The following is a 19424-nucleotide window of genomic DNA, read 5'->3' as shown; positions in this document are numbered from 1 at the left end:
CTCCTTGGAGAGGCAGGGAGCATCAATATTTCCTCGTTCACCAGGGAGCTGGGGCCTGAAGTATGCACACCAAGGTGACTCAGGGAGTCAGTAGCTGCCCTGGATTTTAAACTGAAGGCTTTTGTGTCATCAGGTGCTAGCCTCCATCAGCCCTGCGGGCATCCAGGCCGTTCATTCCATGAAGAGAACAGGTCTGTATTTAGAAAACTAATTTGTACTCTCATGTTGAAAAATTGCAGTCTGAGAGTCTCCTGGTTAGTGTGCTTTGTGGAAGCTGCTGGGCAGGGTTCCAGTCTGGTGACCTTTTGCTGGCAGCAGTGGGTTTGCATCGTTTTGTCTTAGACAGCAACACCTAGAGCAGCTGCTTCAGAGGCTTCCTCATCTCCTGGCAGTCATCCCTCAAAAACCTTCAGACTGTGGATAAGGGATCATGGAATATTCAGAAGGTGCAAGCCTGGTTTATGGCTGTGCAGTAGTCTCTCTGCAGTTCTGCTTCTGTTTCAGTTTTTGCTGTGGCAGCAGATGCTGTCTGACACATTTTCCTGCACAGGCTGCCTGGTATCCTGCATTTTCCTAACTCTGTGGCTTCATTGTGTTGCCTTTTAGATGGGTCAGTGCATCTGTTGACAGGGCAGTGTTCAATGGACAATGTCCAGGAATAATTATATTTTTTTTTAATGTGAGCTGGAGAATGTGATATTCCAAACCATGATATTGCATAGGGCTTATGGTTTATTAAAACCTAATTTCTGTCTCCCTTCTTGGAGTGTGAGCAGCATTTTGTACAAAACAGATGAGGGATAGATGAAGTGCTCCTTCACCCTTTTCCACTTCATTCCTGGGCTTTGAGCTCTGGGAAGATAAGAAATGAAATTATGTAGTTGTAGATGCTCTTACCTGTGGTAACCTCTGCTGCAGCTAGGCCAGGTGTCAGAACCTGCTGGTTTGCCAGCTCAACTTGGAGTGCTTCAGGTTAAACTTGGTTGTGGGGAGTTTTTCTGCTTGTAGTGTCCCTTCCAGATGTACAGGGAGGCTGGCTACCCCCAGTTCTTTATTTCCTTATGTAATCTGCCTTCCACTGAATACTTAATTCCCAGCTCTTCACCAAAGCCTGGACTCATTGCAGGGTGTTTAATGAGCTTCACTGGCTCTAGGTCTCTGTTCTTCTGATTCTGGAGCATGAAGCCTCATTGAGGTTTTGCTGCTGGTACCTGCTGCTCACCTGAAGCCCACAGTTCCTCCATCTCCTCATTCTTGTGTTTGCCTGGACTGGAAATTATGGTTTCCACAGTTCACATCTCTTGTGCCTGGGGTGAGTGTTTAGTGAGCATATTTATTTCTGGTTACTTAAGCATTGATGTGGACTCTGCACTTCCACCTGAGTCCTCAGTGGAGCCTCAGTGGATGAGCATGTGTCTCAGCCACCCAACACTGCAGGCTCTTTCAGGGGTCCTTGGCAGAATGGTGATGGGGCTGAATCATATTTTCAATTAAAGCTTTATTTTCTTAACAGGTTCCTGGTAGCCAGGAAATGTAGCATGGTTTGGGTTGGAAGGGACCAGAAAGGTTATGTAGCATTCCTGGTCACTGTGCTTGGAGCACTCCTTGTCAAATGCTTTGCTTTGCAGGGCATCACAGCTCTGGTACCTGCAGTGCCTGGTCCCAGGGGCGCCTGTGCAACACATCCAGCTGTGGTTTGGAAAACAGGGTGAAGACTGTAATTTTCTAGTGATTCTGAATTGGTCTGGGTGGTTGGTTTGAAAACTTCTTGAGGAATTACAGGAGCATCATGCAGAACTATTAGCTTGGTAAAACAGCAAATGGGAGATTGTGCTGATAAATGCCACATGTAATGGTGATCTGGAAACAGTTTCTCACTGCCCACAACAAGCTCTTTGGAGTCCCTATGGATTGTTATCTGAGCACATCAGCTAAATGTTCAGCTGTAGCCAAAAAACACTGAAAACAAAATTTGTTGGTATATATTCTTGTATACTAGATACATGTTGTGCCTGCATCTGGGTATCACATACCAGCTGGTCACCCTCTTTCAGAAAGAGTAATGTAGACCTGGAAATGATAGAAAAAAGTGTAATGGGGATGATTAAAGGACTGGGATAGCTTCTGTAGGAAGAGAGATGAAACAAGAAAAAGTAGATGATACTGGGAAAGAGCAAACATCTGTAATAGAGGATTCAGCAGGGAGAAGTTGAGTAAAGACTGACCTTAATAAACTTTGCTATTTCTCACAGCACAGAGGAAGTGCATCCAGCAAAATAATTTATTAGACAGGAGGCTGAGGAAGTCCTTTTTCAACACAGTTGATTTGTAGAACATGTTGCTACGAGATGGCATGAAGACTGAAAATACACACAGATTCCAAAAGGAACCAGACACCTTAATGGCAGAGATGTGTTTCAGTGTCTCTGAAACATGATGGTCAGTGTGTGACCTCCAGCTGTAGGAGCTCCCGATTGTTGCAGGCTGGAAGAATGTGTCCTTAGGGGAGAGATCACTCTGATTGCACTCAGTGAAATCACTCTGTGAATTTTATGTGCCAGTGCCACATTGTCAGGGATACAGCACTAGACCAGAAGGATTTGTGGTGCAACCCTCTCAGGTGGTTCTGGTTACCAGAGCGTGCTGGAACAGTGGGGTGAAGATGAACTGATTTGGTTTTGACCACTTTTGCTCTCACGAGTCTCCTGTGGGAGTCACGCACAGCTCACCACAGATTTTCTTATCACTTTTATTAGCAAATCTGGATGGACTTCCAGGAGAAGGGGACTGATGCAGGCACAGCCCATCGGCTGTCTTGGTGTGCCAGGCACTGCTGTGGTTGTTGCAGGGTGTGCCAGCCCAGTGAGCCCTGCCCTGCCAGGCAGGTGGCATGCTTGGCATTAGCTGTCCAGTCCTATCTTTTTTCCCTCTTGGCTTATGATTAAGATATGGTTTGTGCCCTGATGGAGCAAAGTCTGGATTCTTAGAGCCTCTTATTCGCATAACTGTGGGTGGTGGTGTTATCCATCCAAATGTCTTGTCCTACGGAAAGGGGAAAGAACAGACTGTTGCAAATTCTATTGTGAATTCCTTTATCCTTTCCAAGTCTTATGCTGCAATTTCCTTCACAGTCTAAATAGCAGAATGTCTCCAGTCTCTCTCCAAAGAGATCTGTGAAAGTTTGGAACTATAAAGCCTTGAAAAGCCTTGAAAAGGCTTTATGGTGGGTTTATTTTGCATTGTTCTGTAGTTCTGATAGACAGCCAGTATGCTGCTCAGGCTGTAGTCTCTCTTGCAAGGAAAGGAGATGTGTATATACATTATTTGCTGATAATGAAGTTCTCATTTTTGAAGCATTGTCAGTAGCCCCTCTTACTTGCTGCTCATCCCGTTGAAAACTTACCAAATCAATGTTTCTGGCATTTTGGTTTGTTTGGTTTGTTTTTAGTTTTGTTGTTGTTGTTTGGTTGTTTTTTTGGGGTTTTTTTTGTTGTTGGGAGTTTTTTTGGGGTTTTTTTTTGTGGAAGCTGGCTGAGGCTGGAGCAAAAGCAAAAAGCAGTAATGGACATACTATATTTTGTCTGCCATTCAGTTAGCTGCAAGTGGATTCTTCACTGGTTAAGCCGGATCATTGTATCACAGTGAGATTTTGGGAACACTGGACTCAGAATCCAGTCATAATTTTACTTCTGCCTTGTTCCTTGAACTCATAAACATTAGAATGTTTGTGCCTCTTTCAGCGGGAAGGATAGAGCTTTAAAGCCAATTCCCTGTTCCCTACAGAGAAGTAAAAAAGTCTCCTGGCAGCCCCAAGCTGTTTTTAAACGAGACAAATGCCCATGGTGCCTGTCTGCCAGAGCCCCCAGCCCCTGCAGCGAGTCCCCTTTTAGCACACTGCTCCATGCAGCTATATCTGGATCCAGTTCTTTGTTCGGGGAACGTGACCTCATCATTGTTTTGGTATTTCCAGTGATTCAGCCTGGTCCGGGGCAGGGAGGAGTCATTCCTGGTGCAGGCTGACAGGGTGTTTGTGCGTTTCTGGAATTCCAGAGTAGTGCAGCCTCAGCCCTTCCGCTGCTTTGACAGCTCGGCTGAGGCTGGTGCACTGCATTCCTGCCTGGCAAATGGCCTGGGCGCAGCTGGTGGAGGGGTTGATGCTCCTGCTTTTGGGGGTAATGGGGATCCCTGCCTTTGCAGGGTACCTGGTGTGCTGAGGGTGAAGAAAGCAGCAAGCAGTAGCTTGTATGTTGAGGGAAGCCACAAGGGATCTCTGCTGTGTGGGTGGGAAGAGAGTCCCACAGAATGCTCATTCCTGTTCACGGGCTCCAGCATCCCAGGAGGAAGTTAACTTTGCAGCATCCACAGCAGCTTGGTAAGTGTTATGGTCCTTGTTTTTCAAGGGGGGAAGCTGAGGCACCGAGCGGGGAAATGGTCTTCTTGAGGTTTTATACCACTGAGCTGGAGATCCCCAGATCCTTACAGACCATGGTTGCTCAAGAACTACAGGAACTCCTTGTTCTTCATTGCCAGCTTCACCCAGGGTCACTGGTGTGAGCTGTATGCCTGCCTGGCACAGGGCTTATAGGCAGTGCCTGCTGGGCTCTGAAATGTCCTGAAACAGCTCCTTCCCATCCTCTCCCTAAGATCTTCCAAGGCTTGTTAAATGGGTATGCACGAAGCCTGCGAGTCTCTCCTCTGCTGCTGATTCGAGTTGAAGGCACAGTGGAGAAAAAGACCCTGAACCCTTTAAACCTTGCTTCTTAACCTTGAGATGAGCTCAGCTGGTTAGAGCATGGTGCTTATAATGCCAGGGTTGTGGGTTTGACCCCTGAATGGGACATTCACTCAAGGGTTGGACATGATGGTCCTTGTGGGTCCCTTCCAATTCAGAATAGTCTGTGATGCCAATCTAGTCCCTATTCCCCATGTTCCATATTTGCCATAAATCCAGCTGCAGTACAGCTTGTAAATTACCCTGAGATGGCAAGGAAAAGAAGAATCCTGGCAGGAGATACCAAAGGCATTGAACTGGGGAGAGGTGGGTAAGTGTCAGAGATGCGGAGACCTGGAGCCTGGGGAGAGGGCCTGGACAACAGGAGTGGGTCAGGGCAGGTGAATGGAGCAGTGCTCCAAAATGCTTTTCTCCCTGGCGTGATGGGCTGCTGTGGCACTCAGGGAAGGCGTGGGGATGTGCCAGCTGGGGTGCAGCATGGGGAGTGGGATGGGTTTGCATTATTGCTAGCACCTACTGCATATGGAGCTTAGGATCTGATGGAGCATGCGGAATTGGGGAGGTCTCTCCTCACTAGTGGTCGCTTCACTCCATGCTTCCCCTGGCAGGCAGTGGATCCATCCATCCCTCCCTCCCTGTCCGAGCAGGCAGGCAGTGGATCCATCCATCCCTCCCTCCCTGTCCGAGCAGGCAGGCAGTGGATCCATCCATCCCTCCCTGTCTGAGCAGGGCAGGCGGTGGATCCATCTCTCCCTCGCTCCCTGTCCGAGCAGGCAGGCAGTGCATCCATCTCTCCCTCGCTCCCTGCCCGAGCAGGTAGGCAGTGGATCCATCTCTCCCTCGCTCCCTGTCCGAGCAGGCAGGCAGTGGATCCATCTCTCCCTCGCTCCCTGTCCGAGCAGGCAGGCGGTGCATCCATCTCTCCCTCGCTCCCTGCCCGAGCAGGCAGGCAGTGCATCCATCTCTCCCTCGCTCCCTGTCCGAGCAGGCAGGCAGTGGATCCCTCCCGCACAGCCCTGCCGCGCTCTCCCCGCTTTCCGCGCCTGCTGTAAATGGCTCTGTGTAACACGAGCTGCATTTCTGCCATAGCCCTCTTCTGTGCGCATCTGTATTTACACTGAGGCTTTCATTAGCACTCTGGCCCTCGCTCCTCGCTGCTGCCCACATGCTCCCTGAGTGAGACCCTGGCACCGCTGTGCCTGACGGGGGGCAGGTGGCTGGCAGCAGCGGGAATTCCTCAGCCAGCTCCTGTCTGGAAGAAGTGCCTTGTCATCTTGCCTGTGCCCGCCATCCTGCATCCACAGGGGAGCCGCCGGCGGAGACTCCCCGCAGCCCGGCTCGCTGATCCCCGAGCCGCACGGGGACGAGCTGGTTTTCCTCTGGATTATCGCTGGCCCTGCGTGCTGTGTTCCTCCTGTGCCTCTCATGCCAGTGCTGCTGCACTCGGCTTCCAGCTGCGCTGAGCTGAGCCCACGTCCTGGGGTGGTTGGGTCTGGCAAGGTAGGAGCTGATCCCTTCTATTTGTTCTGCTAAAAGTAATGTGACCATTAATGACTGGATAATGTGGCCAGTCCTGCCCCTGCCTTTGCAGCATGTGTCAATTAGTGGGTTTATTTTGCATTGTTCTGTAGCTCTGATAGACAGCTGGTATGCTGCTCAGGCTGTAGCCTCTCTTGCAAGGAAAGGAGATGTGTATATACATTTTTTTTTAAACCTACATACTGGGAAAATCAAGCTTTTCTGCTTCAAGATGGAGTCTTCTTTTCTCTGTCTTGTCTGTTCTCATGCAGCATCCTGTGCGTGTTCTTCAGGTCATGTCACCTGCTTCTCCAGGAGATGTGAGAGCAGAGAGCAGTCTGATGTGTCTTGGGAGAAAGGGGGTGGGAGGAGAAACTCACTGAAGACAAAAATCAAGGAAGTTCCAATAGGCTCGGGAATGGCTTTAGAGAAGTTATTTTTAACCCAGAAAATCAGACAGGTGAAGAGCCTCTTTTCCTTGCATAGTCTCAAAAGGGTGCTTTGCTTTTGATTTTTTTTTTCCTTTAGTGCTTCAGGGCACACTGTTTTTATATGGAAAGGGCTGAAGCTGCTGCTGTCCCTAGGGATTGACTGAGGCAGTCAGTCTTGCTAGTCTGGTGCCTCCTTTCCAGTGAACTTTGCTGACATTTAGGGCACCTGCCCCTGCCACTGCACACCTTTGCTGCTCCCACATCGGGAAAAGAGGAGACAACCAAGAAACCCAATCCCTGCTGGATTTCCCTGCAACAGCCAAGGAGAGATAAAATAGGAAGGCATCAGCATTTTCTGTGTTTAGGTACAGCTGTTCCCTTTTTAGTCGACAGCAGCTGGGATGTGCACTCAGCCATCCATCTTCCCCAAGCCTAATGTACCTGGGCTTCCCTCCCATATGGACGAGAGTCTGTCTCCTCAGCAGGACAGACAGGGATGCCAGGCCTCCTGAGGTGATGGCTCACTTCTGAGAACTACCCCAAACACCAAACCGTGTTTTAGGGCCTGCTGTATCCCTGTGAGGAGGATAAAGGGGTGCTCTAGCTTATCCTGCGATGCTGCCAGTGGGTGTATAAATAGTGCCCACAGTGTACTATTTTGGTGACAAGCTCTTCCCAGGATTCATCCAAAGAGTTATGTGAGCAAGTGTTAAAAATAACACCAAGCCCTGCCCAAGTGCTGGCGTCATTTCAGCCAAAGTGTTGGGAATCTTCCATAGAGAGCAGCATTGGACCCTTGGTGGGGGCAGCAGGAGGGGGCCCAAAACAACTTCCCCTATTTTCATCCTCTTGCTGTCCTGCTGACTACAAAGGACTGTGGCCCTCAGCTTCAGCAGATGTACTGGTCACCAGGAAGGTGTGAGACTTTGACTTCTAATTAGGTTATTTGCCACTGGGCTTTCCCTGTGTGTTCTGAGCATTATCAGTGGGTCTAATGAGAGGTACAGGAAATTTAATCTAGCTCTAATCTAGCCTGCTGCCAGGTCCCTGCTGGTGGCTGGGGCTTGCTGCCTCACTAGAAAGTCTTGGGCTGTAGAATGGGATATGGAGGCATTCTGATTCTGGGTTAGGTTTATCCTGAGGACTGGTAGCTGGAGATTAGTTTAACTGTGGAAAGGATATTAAATGTCTGTTGCATTATGGCTGTAGCTCTGGACATTCTTGGCATATGTGTTTATATGACATCCATATAAACACAAACATTATCCCAAACTTTTTCCCTTTTCATGGTGTAGTTGGTGTCTATAACAGAGAGCTGGACCACGCAGCAGAACTACCTGGGGAGCCATGCATCTTGAGCTGTGCAGCCAGTGCAGGATGCACCATCCCACTGTGGAGCTGGAGCTGTGGTTTGTTCCCCTCAGGCTGAGTTTTGCTTGTTGTTGGTCAGGTTCTATGCTGGTTATGCAATTCAGCTGCTGCCAAGCTGCAGCAGCATCATGCTGTGTGCTGGAAGGCAGGAGACCTCCCTGCAGGGCAGCAGAGCCCTTGCCCTTGTGCTCGGTGTGTGAAGCCCAGAGCTCACAAAAAGGCTTCTTGAGGGGTTCATGCTCAAAGAAGCCCTGTCTGAAGAAAGAGCTAATGCCTCTTGGAGATAGACGGCTGATGTGGCTCCACTCAGGCCTGGTCTCATATGGAATGTAGCAGCCCCTGTGGGAGTAGAGCACCCATTGCTTAATTACACAGCTTAATACATGAAGCCTTACGCACAGGAGAAGAGGTGAGATGTCCTCTGGGTGCAAACAGAGGGGCAAAGCTGGGGCTCACTTGTTTGCTCTGAGTTGTCAGCAGCTGTATCACGGACAGGGATGCATCTCTTTCAGATGCTGGAATTCAGAATGATAGCATTAATCCCCCTTTATAGTTCATTGCCCCAGGTTTGCATCCCCAGATACATCAGTTCCACTTTCTGGCATTGTAGGGGAAGGGCTGGGTGGTTACAGCTGGACTTGATGATCTTAGAGATCTTTTCCAACCTCAGTGATTCGGTGGTTCTGTAGTCTTTGAGCACTTTCAGAAGGGCTGTATTTATTTTAAGCTGAAAGAGAAGATTGCTGTGAAAGCAGCAGGCATGTGAAAATTGCTAAAAAGGTTACAAGTGCTATTGGACACTCTATGCTTCACCTCCTCTGATATGGGATTACTAATTCTGGCAGATGTTCCCAGGGATGGGAGCAGGTCCTGTTGGAACATCATGACCAAGCATTTTCCCTGGCTGTTGCATTGAGAACAAGTGAGAGAGCAGAGGAGATGCTTGGCTTCTGGCTTGTACTGTTGTATCTCCAGTGCTCCATCATTCTTGCCCTCTCACCTTTTGGCTGGTCTTCTCTTTTCCATGCTGTGTGTCCAGAGCCACAGGCTGGGTGTGTGTGCAGGATGGAAGGCTTTCTTAAGCACACATTGAAAGCACAGGCTTCAGAATTGTCCGGACATGGAAGTACGTCATGGAGATGAAAAGCATGTTTCTGTTTCTCCAGGAACGTGCTCTGGGCAGTCAGTCCTTCATCAGGGGCTTCCTGCTCCTCAGTTATTCTGTTCCATCCTGCTGCTCTCCCATGTCCTGCCAACAAAGAGCTCTCTGAGTCACCACAGTGGTGCTTATTACTAGGCCTCAGCCAAGGCTCTGTGTATCATCATATATTACAGAGCTCCTGAGGGCTCTTTTAGGGCTCCTTCCACTCTGGCATGCTCTTGTTCCACACTGGAATGTGTCTGGAGTGTGTGGGGACGTCTTGTTTCTTGTCCTTAAGCACCTCTTTGGTGGATGTTTCTTGGTAGTTTTCTAATGGCTCTTCTATCTAGAATAGCCTTCTAGACTATTCTCCTGTAGTCTCTGCAGTGCCAGAGTCACACCCCAGGGATTCCAGGAGTTCCTGGGGTGCTGAGATGTCTCCATGGCGAGTGTGTGGAGCGGTCTGCCCCAGCTCTTTCATCTGCCTCACAGGAGGCTGAGCCCTATTTCAGTCTGCCCAACACAATCCAAGCTTGGCACGTTTGTCAGCCGTCTCCTGTGACCTGCTTTGCCTCTGTGGCCTGCCTCACCACTGCTGCCTGGGCTTTGCCTCTGCCAGCTTTTATTTTCTATTTTAAAGAACAGAGCGGGATTTCCTCCCACACACAGATCCCCTTTATCCCTGTAGCATTTCCTTCACTGGGGGTGCTTCTCCAACCTCAGTGAAATCATTGCCCACAGCCAACAAATTTCCCATTTCTGGCTCTGTGTGCCTGTCTGCACATGGTATGGCTGCCTGTTGTTTGAACATGACTTTTGGAGGAGGCAGACCTTGCACGACTTGCACAGCAGCTGGGAGGTGCAAGTTAAGACTCTTTGTGTTAATTAAATGTACACTGATAAGCACATTGAGCCACAAGGTTGCTTAATCATGGGCTGACCTGACATGGAGACCTTGAATACAGCTGACTGATGATCCATGACAGCTTGCCCTGGTAGATGGGAGGTTGTTAATAATAACCAGAGAGAAATTTAGAAGGGTTCTCAGCTGTGACCAAGGATTGTCTCCAAGAGGACTGAATTCTTGAGGAAAAGGTCTCTTTGTTGTGGTGGATGAAATCCACTGGCTGAAAGCTCACAGAGAGCATATTCTGCTTAGGGAAAAGATACATCTGGAGTATGTTTTTAACAGCCAGGTGGATTAGCAGCCAGATCAGCTGGCACAGGATGCTGTTGTACTCGCAGCTGCACCTGTGCATTTGCTGTGTCTTTCCAGGATCATGTTTGCGTTTCTCCAGGTATTCTGCCTCACAGAATAAATTGCTCTCAGCTTTTAATCCTGCATTAGAGGCTTCCTGTTTCTCTGAGTCAAACAGAAGTCACACGACAGTAAGACCTCCAAAAGCCATGTAATAATCACGTCTCCCTTAGCAGGCACGGTGGACCTGGGCTATGCCATTTCTATGCCATTCCTTGGGTTTCTTTATTTAATCTCTGGAAGCTGACATTGATCAGGACCAATACCTGCTACATACTTCATTTTAGCAATTCAGTCTCTTCCTTCTGTTGATATTTCCTAATGCAGTGAGTTGACCAAGATAGTAACATGGGCATTTGTTTTGCAATGAAGTTGGAAAAATATATTGTTTCCATTTTTTAACAGTAAGGGCCTGTGAAGATTAACAGGTATGCATACCTTTAAATAAGTAAAGCAAAGAGCTTCTGAGATACAAAAGACCATGGAAAATTTTAAGAAAACTGATTTACTTCCTGACTGTTATGCTTTTTTGGTGGAATAGTGAATGGTTAGTTTTATCTGTTATACCTCAACTCCCCTGGGTGGCTCTCAGGGATCCTTTTTTTGTTGTTGAGGACGTGAAGAGCAGCTTGTCCACTTACCCTTGGCAGCAGCCTTTTATACATTTTGGAATGCTTTAATGCACCCCCTGCTTTTCCCCTGAGAACTAACCCACTTGCTTTGCAGCTTACTCCTTTCTGTTCTTTTTTCTGTGTTGTCTTTAAGCTCTCAGCAGTTTGTCCATTTAGGGTACGTCCATGAGCTGTGTGCCAGTGTGGGCAGAGGGGAAGGATGACTCCAAGTGTTGCACATGCAAGACATGCCTATTCACACAGCCCTACATACTGTTTGCCTGCTTCAAAGCCAAATGCCACTGTTGCTCAAGCTCTGCCTGTGATCTGCAGTTACCACAGCTCCCTTCTGAATGAGCAAGTCGTGCACAGTGATTAAAGGTGGGGATGTGCAGTCCGTGCTGTGTGAAGTGCTGTGGTAGTGGATATAATTTATGCTAATTTGCTGTTTGTGTATAGCCCTTATCCCTTCAGCTAACAGGGCTGTAGACAGCACAGGTGAAGGGTAAGAGACAACTGCTCCATCTGAGAGCCAGCAGGTGAATGTACAAGTGGCAGACAGGGCCTCAAGAAGTTTTCAGTGGTCCTGTTCCCTCTCCCCTTTGCAGCTTTTTTAGGTGCCTGCTGGGATGTGGGTGCTCAGCAGCCCAGGCAGTCAATAGTATAGCTCTGGAGCCCTGTGCCTGCCAATATTGTGCTGTTCTGTTGCTGCTGATAGGTGAGCATGGAGTGAATCTTCAAGAGTCTTTCAATCACAGAGTGCTTTGCAGCTGCCAAGACACTGCTCTATTTGCCACTAAAACAGCTGGGGCAGGTAACAGTGCAGAGCAACGCTGTGTGTCCAGTGTGGGTGGTAACTGGAGAAACTTTAAAGGGAAAATCAGGACAAACAGCCATAACTGATATCATGTGTCTCTAATAAAGTGGTTATGTACTCCCTGGGCTTCGTTGCAAAGTGGAGTGGGAATGTTTGAGAGCTGGGAACTCTATTGGGAACTTTCTGTTCTTTTTGGCGAATTCAGGGATGTCTCTGTTTGACTTTTGCTGTTGCTCAGAACGAGGATGGGAGGGAAGGAGTTTGGCACGTGCAGAGTGATGTTAATGAGGGTTTTCTGTGTGAATCATATGACCATAGAATGATTTGGGTTGGAAGGGACCTTACAAAGATCATTTAGTTCCAACCTCCCTGCCCTGGGCAGGGAAATCCAGAACAGTTTTCATACTTACTGTTGCCTTGGAAAACTGAAATATTTATGACTCAGTCTTTGAGCAAGAGGGCAGGAGGGTTTTTTCCATTCTTGGATGTGGCCTCTTGTGCGTCCAACAGTGATGTTTTCCTTCTCCTCTGCTTGCCCTCTCTCTGCTTCATCCCTTCCATTGCAGTTGCTGTGAGCTGAGCCTTGTGTGCAGTGCAGTCACCCTCACTTTGAGTCAGGCCAGCCGTGCCCCTGGAGTGGGCAGGGAATGTCACTTTGCTGCACATCATGGGAGCCATGAACAGTCACCGTCCTCGGGCAGTGCGTGCTGCGTGCACAGTGAACCATTTCTGGGCTGCACATTCAGCTCAGCCCTGCAGCTTCTCATCTGCTTAGTTGGAAGTACATAATTTTTATTTGAGGTCAGAATGCAGCAGTGCTGTGGGTGCCAAGTTCACCAGCCCCAGTGTATTATGTTATGTGGCAACTTAAGGCTTTCCTCATGGCAGTGGGGAACTATTAAGTTATTGTGAAACTAGTTATTTAGGTAAATGGTGCTTTGGGGGCAGCATTGATCCTTTGAAAACTAATTTTAATAGGAGTGAAGCCATTAACACCTTAATATCCACTGTTACCATGTCTGCTCAGAGTGATTCAGAATGATTGTTTGCCAGATTAAAAGGCTTTTAAAATTTTTTTTAATAATACCCTTTCTGCTTCTTTTGCCAAGGTTTTGACTGGTGCGAGTTTATATTCCCAGTAAGTGCAGCATCAATATCCGAGTGAGTGCTTGGAGAAACAGCTTTGCTCTTAGAGCTGAGCTCCTACTTCAAACACCCTGAAACCTCAGTCTAGATCAGTTATGTCCAGGCTTTGCTTTAATTTAAGATTTTCTGTGCAGCTTTATGAGCCTGGCTTATCAGATCCAAGCTGAGCCTTCAGACATGATCCAGGAGCTGCTCTGCTGTTTGTGTTCTGATTTCCCTATGTCTAGAAACATCCAGCTACTTTTTTGTGCTCTTGCTTTGGCATTACTAAGTATTAGGAGTAGAAGATGCACATTAAGAGTTGGGGTGTAGGGTCATTTCTCCCTTTCACACAGAGTTCCAAGTGATTCACATCTCCCTGTTACCCCAGCCTCCTTTGGGGTGCAAACATACTGGAATCCTGAGCTGGAAAGGCCTGGAGACAGGCAGCTGGTTGTGGGCAGGGTTTAGTTTTCCCATAGATGCCTCAGTAGTGTGGAGGTATGTGGAACTGAGCCCAGCCCTGTGCGGAGCCGTGCCAGCACTAGCCCAATCTGGGAGCTGTGACTTTTTATGGAGCTTGTGAGGGCCTCTGTTCCTGGGCAGTGAAGCATCAATTGCCAGCACTAGGAAGGATTTGACCTCAGTACAGCAAGTTGGGAATTCAGACGGTGATTGGGATGGAGGAACCACCTTGCCCAGTATGATTTTTCTAGAAGTGATTGCAGATGGTCAGCAAAGAGAGGGAGCAGGACACAAAGTACCCTATCCTGTCTATTTGTTCCTGGACATTTGCTGGTATTTTGTTTGTTTAATAACCTGAAATGGATCTCTCAAGTGCCTGTCCTGCCTCCCTTTAATCCGTGTGTAATTCTTCCATTCATAGTACCCTTTGAGAAGTAAGAGGCAGTAAGCAGACTAGAGGAAGATAACAGGAATGTTGAAAGAGGAGCTACTGCTCTGAAGGGAAGTTGTTAGTGGAGATCAGCCTCAAAATGGAAGCTGTTCTAAACATGAAATAATGCTCTGTGCTCCAAAAACTAAAACTTCAATAGTGATATTTTGTAAAGACACAAAGCTAAGGAAGCATCATCAGAGGCTGTTCAGTGTTATTCAGTATAAAGAGCTGGGATTATTCCTTAAGGAACAGTACAAATGGGAACTGGATCATTCAAAATTGAATGGCTGTGTGCCTGAGAAATGAGCAAAAAAAGTTCAGCTCTGTCTGAAGGCTCACTGGGGGAAAGTGATAGTGGGGGGAAAACTCAGGGTCTCAGAGTGATGTACAAGGTCAGCATCTAACATGATGTAGCCATGGAAAAGATACATGTCATCCAATGGGACACATTGGTCAAAGCATTTCTAGCAGACATGGGGAAATTTTAGTATATTTTAAGGCATGGGAGTCCTTGCTTGGAAGATTGTGAACATTTCCAGTCACTCTCTGAAGGCTGTGTGCAAACTGGGTCGGGTCCAGAGAAGGAATATGGATATGATCAAAGAAATGGAAAGTCTACCTAATGTGAAGTGATTAGAGAACTCAAATGATATGACTTTAAACACAGGCTGGATAAATGCTGACGTTAAAGCTCATTTTTGGAACATGAGTGAATAGGGGTGAGCTGTGCATGGATAAAGATAAGCTGGAAAGTCAGAGAATGTTCTTAAACATCAGAGGACTGAACTCGGGGAATTAATTCTATTAGAAGACAGCAAGCAACAAGAAGTGTCCAATTTCTTTAAAAAAACAGCAACAACTTTCCCCTTTGAAGCCATTTCCTCATTTGGAGGTGTGGCTCCTGCCTTGGGTCGCTGGCCCTGAAGAAATCAGTACTGCTGTTGCGGGCAGTGGGCAGGGCTCACTGGGACATAGGGTCATCATGCTGGGATGGTGAATTTTGATGTTGAGAATGTGTCTGTGACCAGCAAAACCTCACAGACTCCTGTGCCTCTGTCCTCAGCTCCCCTTGGAAGGCAGTCTCAGTGTGGATCGGTTGGTGATCCCCGAGGGAAATGTGAGGGCTAAGGGCAGGCATTTCCACTGTGCTAACATATGTTTTTATCAGCCTGCTTGGATTTTTGACCCCTCACTCAAAAGCTCCTGTGTCTGTTCCCACTGAACAGAAAAGATGCTGAGCATATGTCAATAACAATCAGCCCACATTGATCCCTGTGTGTCAGAGAGAGAGATGTTGTTTGACCTTGAAGGAATGGAGAATTATTTTAGTTTTCCTTTATCATGAAGTTTCATCATCTGCTTTTGTGTTGGCTCCGGTTTTCTGGTGGACTCTTGCTCCAGTTGGGCAGACCCATGCTCTTAGTTCAACTCTGACCAACATCTCTCTCTCTGGCATTTCCCAAACAGCCTGGATGGTGTTGGTGCTGTGTGGGGCTGCCATGGGATTTAGATTGCTGCCACAAACAATGGGTAAGCAGGGTGGGAAGACTGAGCTGCCTTTGCCTCGCTCCTGAGTGGTCCAGCACATAGGAAAGAGTGAAGATGTCCCTGTGACCAATACAAATGTGGCCAGAAAGTATATCCCAGGCATGTTCCTGCTGTTGCATGTGCAGATAGCAAGGCACAGGTTTTCTGCTGTGATGGAGAGCTTGCTGTTGCTTGTACCACCTTCTTTTTGCTCGAGAGGCATGGACACACTGAAGGTAATGAGGGCTTGGTCAAAATGCCCACCCTTTAGGAGGAGGTGTCAGACAGCTCCCTTTGCTGGGGTACAGCTGTAAGCTGGAGGCAGCAGCTGGGGCTGCCTGGCAGTTCCAAGGGTGGGCAGGTTGTGCCCCACACCTGATGGTGAGAGGTGATTAAAGACCTGTCCTAGCATAGTGCTTGATGTCAGAGCTACAGCCCAGAGAGCTGACTGGAATCTGGGGCTGAGCTGTTTCCAGTTCATGCATCACTGGAGCAGATTTACAGCAAATAGGTGGGAGGCTGGGTCAGCTGGTGGGTGATTTTACTGCCACAGTTGTGGCAAAAATGGAATGGGTTCTTCTTGTACGTCGGCATGTGCTGACCTTAGCAGCCAATTCCTGCATAGTATATGAAGGAATAGGCCCAAGACTGAAATGTGTTGGGCTTTCTAACACCCAGTTGATATATTTGTGACCTAGCTGTTGTCAGCAAGAACTCCATGTCCATGTACAGCTCACTTCCAGTGTGAGTGCAACACCTGTGGCTCCCCCAGAGAGGTAAGCTTTGCTGCAGCCCAGGACTGGGAGGAGGATGTGCCTCCTTACTGGAATTCACAGGTGGGAGATTGGGTTGTGCATTCAGCCCTGCAACATGGGGTAAAGAGGCAGGATTGCAAAGATCCTGCCCAACACCTGGGATGCTTGTGGACATTGAGACTGATACTGGTTAAAAAGGAATTTTCTCCTGCCAAGCTACCTACACTGGAGGGTGCTGGAGTCTGTGAGAAGCACCTGACCAGGTGAAGCAAGATGGGAACCCCTGTTACTGCAGGGGCAGGCATGTCTTGACTCCTCCATCTCTCTCTCTCACCTTCCTTCTCCAAGGAATACAGTCACCAGCCTGCAGAATCCCTGCTTCCTCCTTGCATGACACCGTGGAGTCAGCCATGCTCCCCTCTTGCACTGACTCATCTCTGTGATCAAATAGAAGTCATCTCCTAGAAGACAGTCTGCAAGAAAGGGCTTTGTTCTTCCTTATTAATTAGTACCTGAGATCTCCTGCTGCCTGCAAAGCTTTGGGACAGGCTGTCAGTTCCTAGTGCTGTTGCTGAGGGAGGCAGACTGGGGAGGGAGATGCTGCAGAGGGGTGTGTGCTGCAGAGGGTCGAGGCCATGTGAGTTTGAGATCTGGGGAACATGCAGAATGTATTTTGGGGAGGAGGGTACAGACGTTTATGTTGGGAACTGACCTATAAATAGGAGTGCTTCTTCAGGAACCCCTTGTCTGCTTTGCTGCTCTGTCTGATTGTAAAGAAAAACCCCCCGACTCCATCTGCTCTGGTGTGTGTGTCTGCTACCCCAGACAGGCGTTGCTGTCAGGGAATTGGTTAATGCCAGTGTCCTGTGGCAGGGGCAGGGATGAAGGCAAGCACTCAGCCTGCCAGCATTTGTACCTCCTGGCGTCAGCATTGGCAATGCTTGTGGAGGACTGGGGAGGGCACCGAAATAGTTTCCATTCTCCTCTCTGCTGTGGGAACGAGTCTCCTGGGTAACAAATGCTCCTTGTTCTGCACAGAGCTCCACAGCTGAAACTCTCCGTCTCTCTCCTCGCTGTTGCTCCCTGACTGTCCCAGCTAAAGGGGCCGGAGATATCTGCTTGAGCCTGCCTTAATTAACACTGACAGTACAATGGGACTGGCCAAACGGGGGTCCTGGGGCTGCACGTTAATGGGAGCACAGTAAATAGTCTCATTTACAGCAGCTTGGCTGGAGCAGAGCCTGCCAGGACTCGCTTTCTGCTTGCTGCAATGGCCAGGCAGGGACGTAGGTCCCTCACTCCTGCATCCTCCTGGGGGCTTGTCCCTGCCTCTTGAGCAGGACCAGCTGGTGGAGTGGGTCCCAAGCATCCCAGGAAAGGCGGGCAGTGGGCTGGGGAGCAGAAAGTGCTGCTGATACGACCAGTACATTGACTTCTTGGGAAGGACCTGGCCTGTGGAGCCTGACCTCTGGGACTGGTAGAGTGATCATTCACTGTGGTTTGGAGGTGAGTAGCAGAGCTGTGTGATGCTGGCTCCAGTGCATTGCAAACAGTCTGCACAGCCTACAGCCCAAGGCCCTTCCTCTTTTCCCAGTGGAATGGTCCTGAGCTAGGGGGAACACTCGACTCCTGCCTCTGAAGCCCTTGGTAGGAACCACCCCCTAGCCCCATGGTTTTCTGACAGAAATCTGATTTAAGTATTTCTTGAAGAGATATTTTAAAAGTTTGTAGTATTCTTGGATCTGAGATAATTGGCAGCCACTTCCAGTAATGTCTAACACTTTTCTGTCATAGCTTTTTATGTCATAACTTTTTTTATTTGACCTCTCCAGAGGTAAAAGTTCTATATTGTAAAGTTCTATATTGTCTGGGTTGTTGTATTTGTGTTACTTCTTTGCTGCTTTGGGTACATCACGGCATAAAGTAAAAAGTACTTAGCCATGTGGCAGTTCTTAATTTCATAGAATTTTGTGTTCATGTAACAATTTTACAGCTTCTCTGCCTTGCTCTGATCTGCTCACTTCCTACAGAGCCTCAGTTTAGAAGGTTGGGGCTCACAGGTTTTTTTTTGCTTTTTCCAGTGTGGGTGCTCCAATTTCCGGGCTGTGCTTGGCTCTACACAGGGCTGAAGGCACGGGGCTGGATGAGAAAGGGCAGTAATGTGAGTGGTCCCTGCAGGATGGATGCTGCTCCAGCACTAGAAACATCTGCCCTGGGACAGCACAGGCCAGAGCACAGCTGAGTTTCTGGGGTGTGTGGTTATGCCCCAGCGGGTAGAAAAGCAAAAGCAGCCACATTTGTCCCTTGCACAGCTACTATGCCCTGTCAGGAGCCGCACTACTCCGCCTATTAAGCAAGTTCCATCATCCCTTCGCACCAGCTGCCTCTGGAAAGGCAGATAGGGAAAAACCCTTCCAGGTAGCAAGAGAGACTGAGCTGTGCAGGTTGTAACCCCCTGGTTCAGGTAGGAAGATCTGCTGTGAGTTGCGAGAGGCTGGGATCTAGCCCAGGTCATGGGCTTTAATCACAAACTGCAGCTAAAAGTTGGTGGGACCTTGATTTGAGGCCCGCTGTGGGAGCAGGGACTGCAGACATCCTGCCCCTGCCAGGTGGCTTCAGCACTGTGGGAAGTGGTGGTGGTTGTGTCTTGCTCTGGAGGTGTCTGCATTTCAGGGATGCTGTATAGATGCTGTTGATGAAGCTGTCTAGGGCAAGGCACTACAGAAATGTAAAGAAGCTTCAGGAAGCTTCTTGCAGTCTTCCCATCCTCCTCCTCCTCCTCCTCTGCATTGCTTTGCAGACTGCCATTTTATCTCCAAGGGTTCTAGCTGCCATTATCAACAGTAGGAACACTCCAGTCCATTTTGCTTTCCTTTGCAAAGACAGGGTGAAGAGATCAGGCAGCCTGCAAGCACACAGCATCCAAAATCCAGTCTCATCGCAAAACAGGATGCTGCAGCTCTATTTTACAGCACAGGCTTCGATCTTTTTATTTCTCCTAATGCTGCCTACCTGATTTCCCTGTTCCTGTAAGAATCAATCCTCCATCATCCCCTCCTTTCCTGCTCCCTCCCATCCCCTGCCTTGTCTGAGTTCCACGGGGACTGACTGCGAGCTGAAGTGGCGGTGCTGTGGGCATGCTTGCTCCTTCACATGCAGCAACGTCACAGCAGCAGCAGCAGGAGCATCGGAGATGTGATTGCGCAGACCTTCTGCATTGCCAGGGATGCAGCTGTGAGG

General features: G+C 48.6%; 1 protein-coding gene across 4 annotated transcripts in view; it reads left to right on the top strand.

Annotated features, from left to right (window-relative positions):
* Positions 1-4076: 4076 nt before the first annotated feature.
* The window catches only part of RUSC2 (RUN and SH3 domain containing 2), a 50711-nt gene continuing 35363 nt past the window's right edge, over positions 4077-19424 (top strand). For 3 of the 4 annotated variants that reach the window (XM_059491772.1, XM_059491769.1, XM_059491773.1), the window contains exon 1: positions 4077-4372. The gene's annotated coding sequence lies outside the window, so the exon portion shown is untranslated. Of the gene's footprint in view, positions 4373-19079; positions 19214-19424 lie in introns of those variants that run through there. The other variant, XM_059491770.1, reaches the window with a different exon arrangement.

This window comes from Ammospiza nelsoni, chromosome Z (genome assembly GCF_027579445.1).
Source record: "Ammospiza nelsoni isolate bAmmNel1 chromosome Z, bAmmNel1.pri, whole genome shotgun sequence".
Taxonomy (NCBI): Eukaryota; Metazoa; Chordata; class Aves; order Passeriformes; family Passerellidae; genus Ammospiza; species Ammospiza nelsoni.
This window is presented reverse-complemented; position numbering and strand designations above follow the sequence as displayed.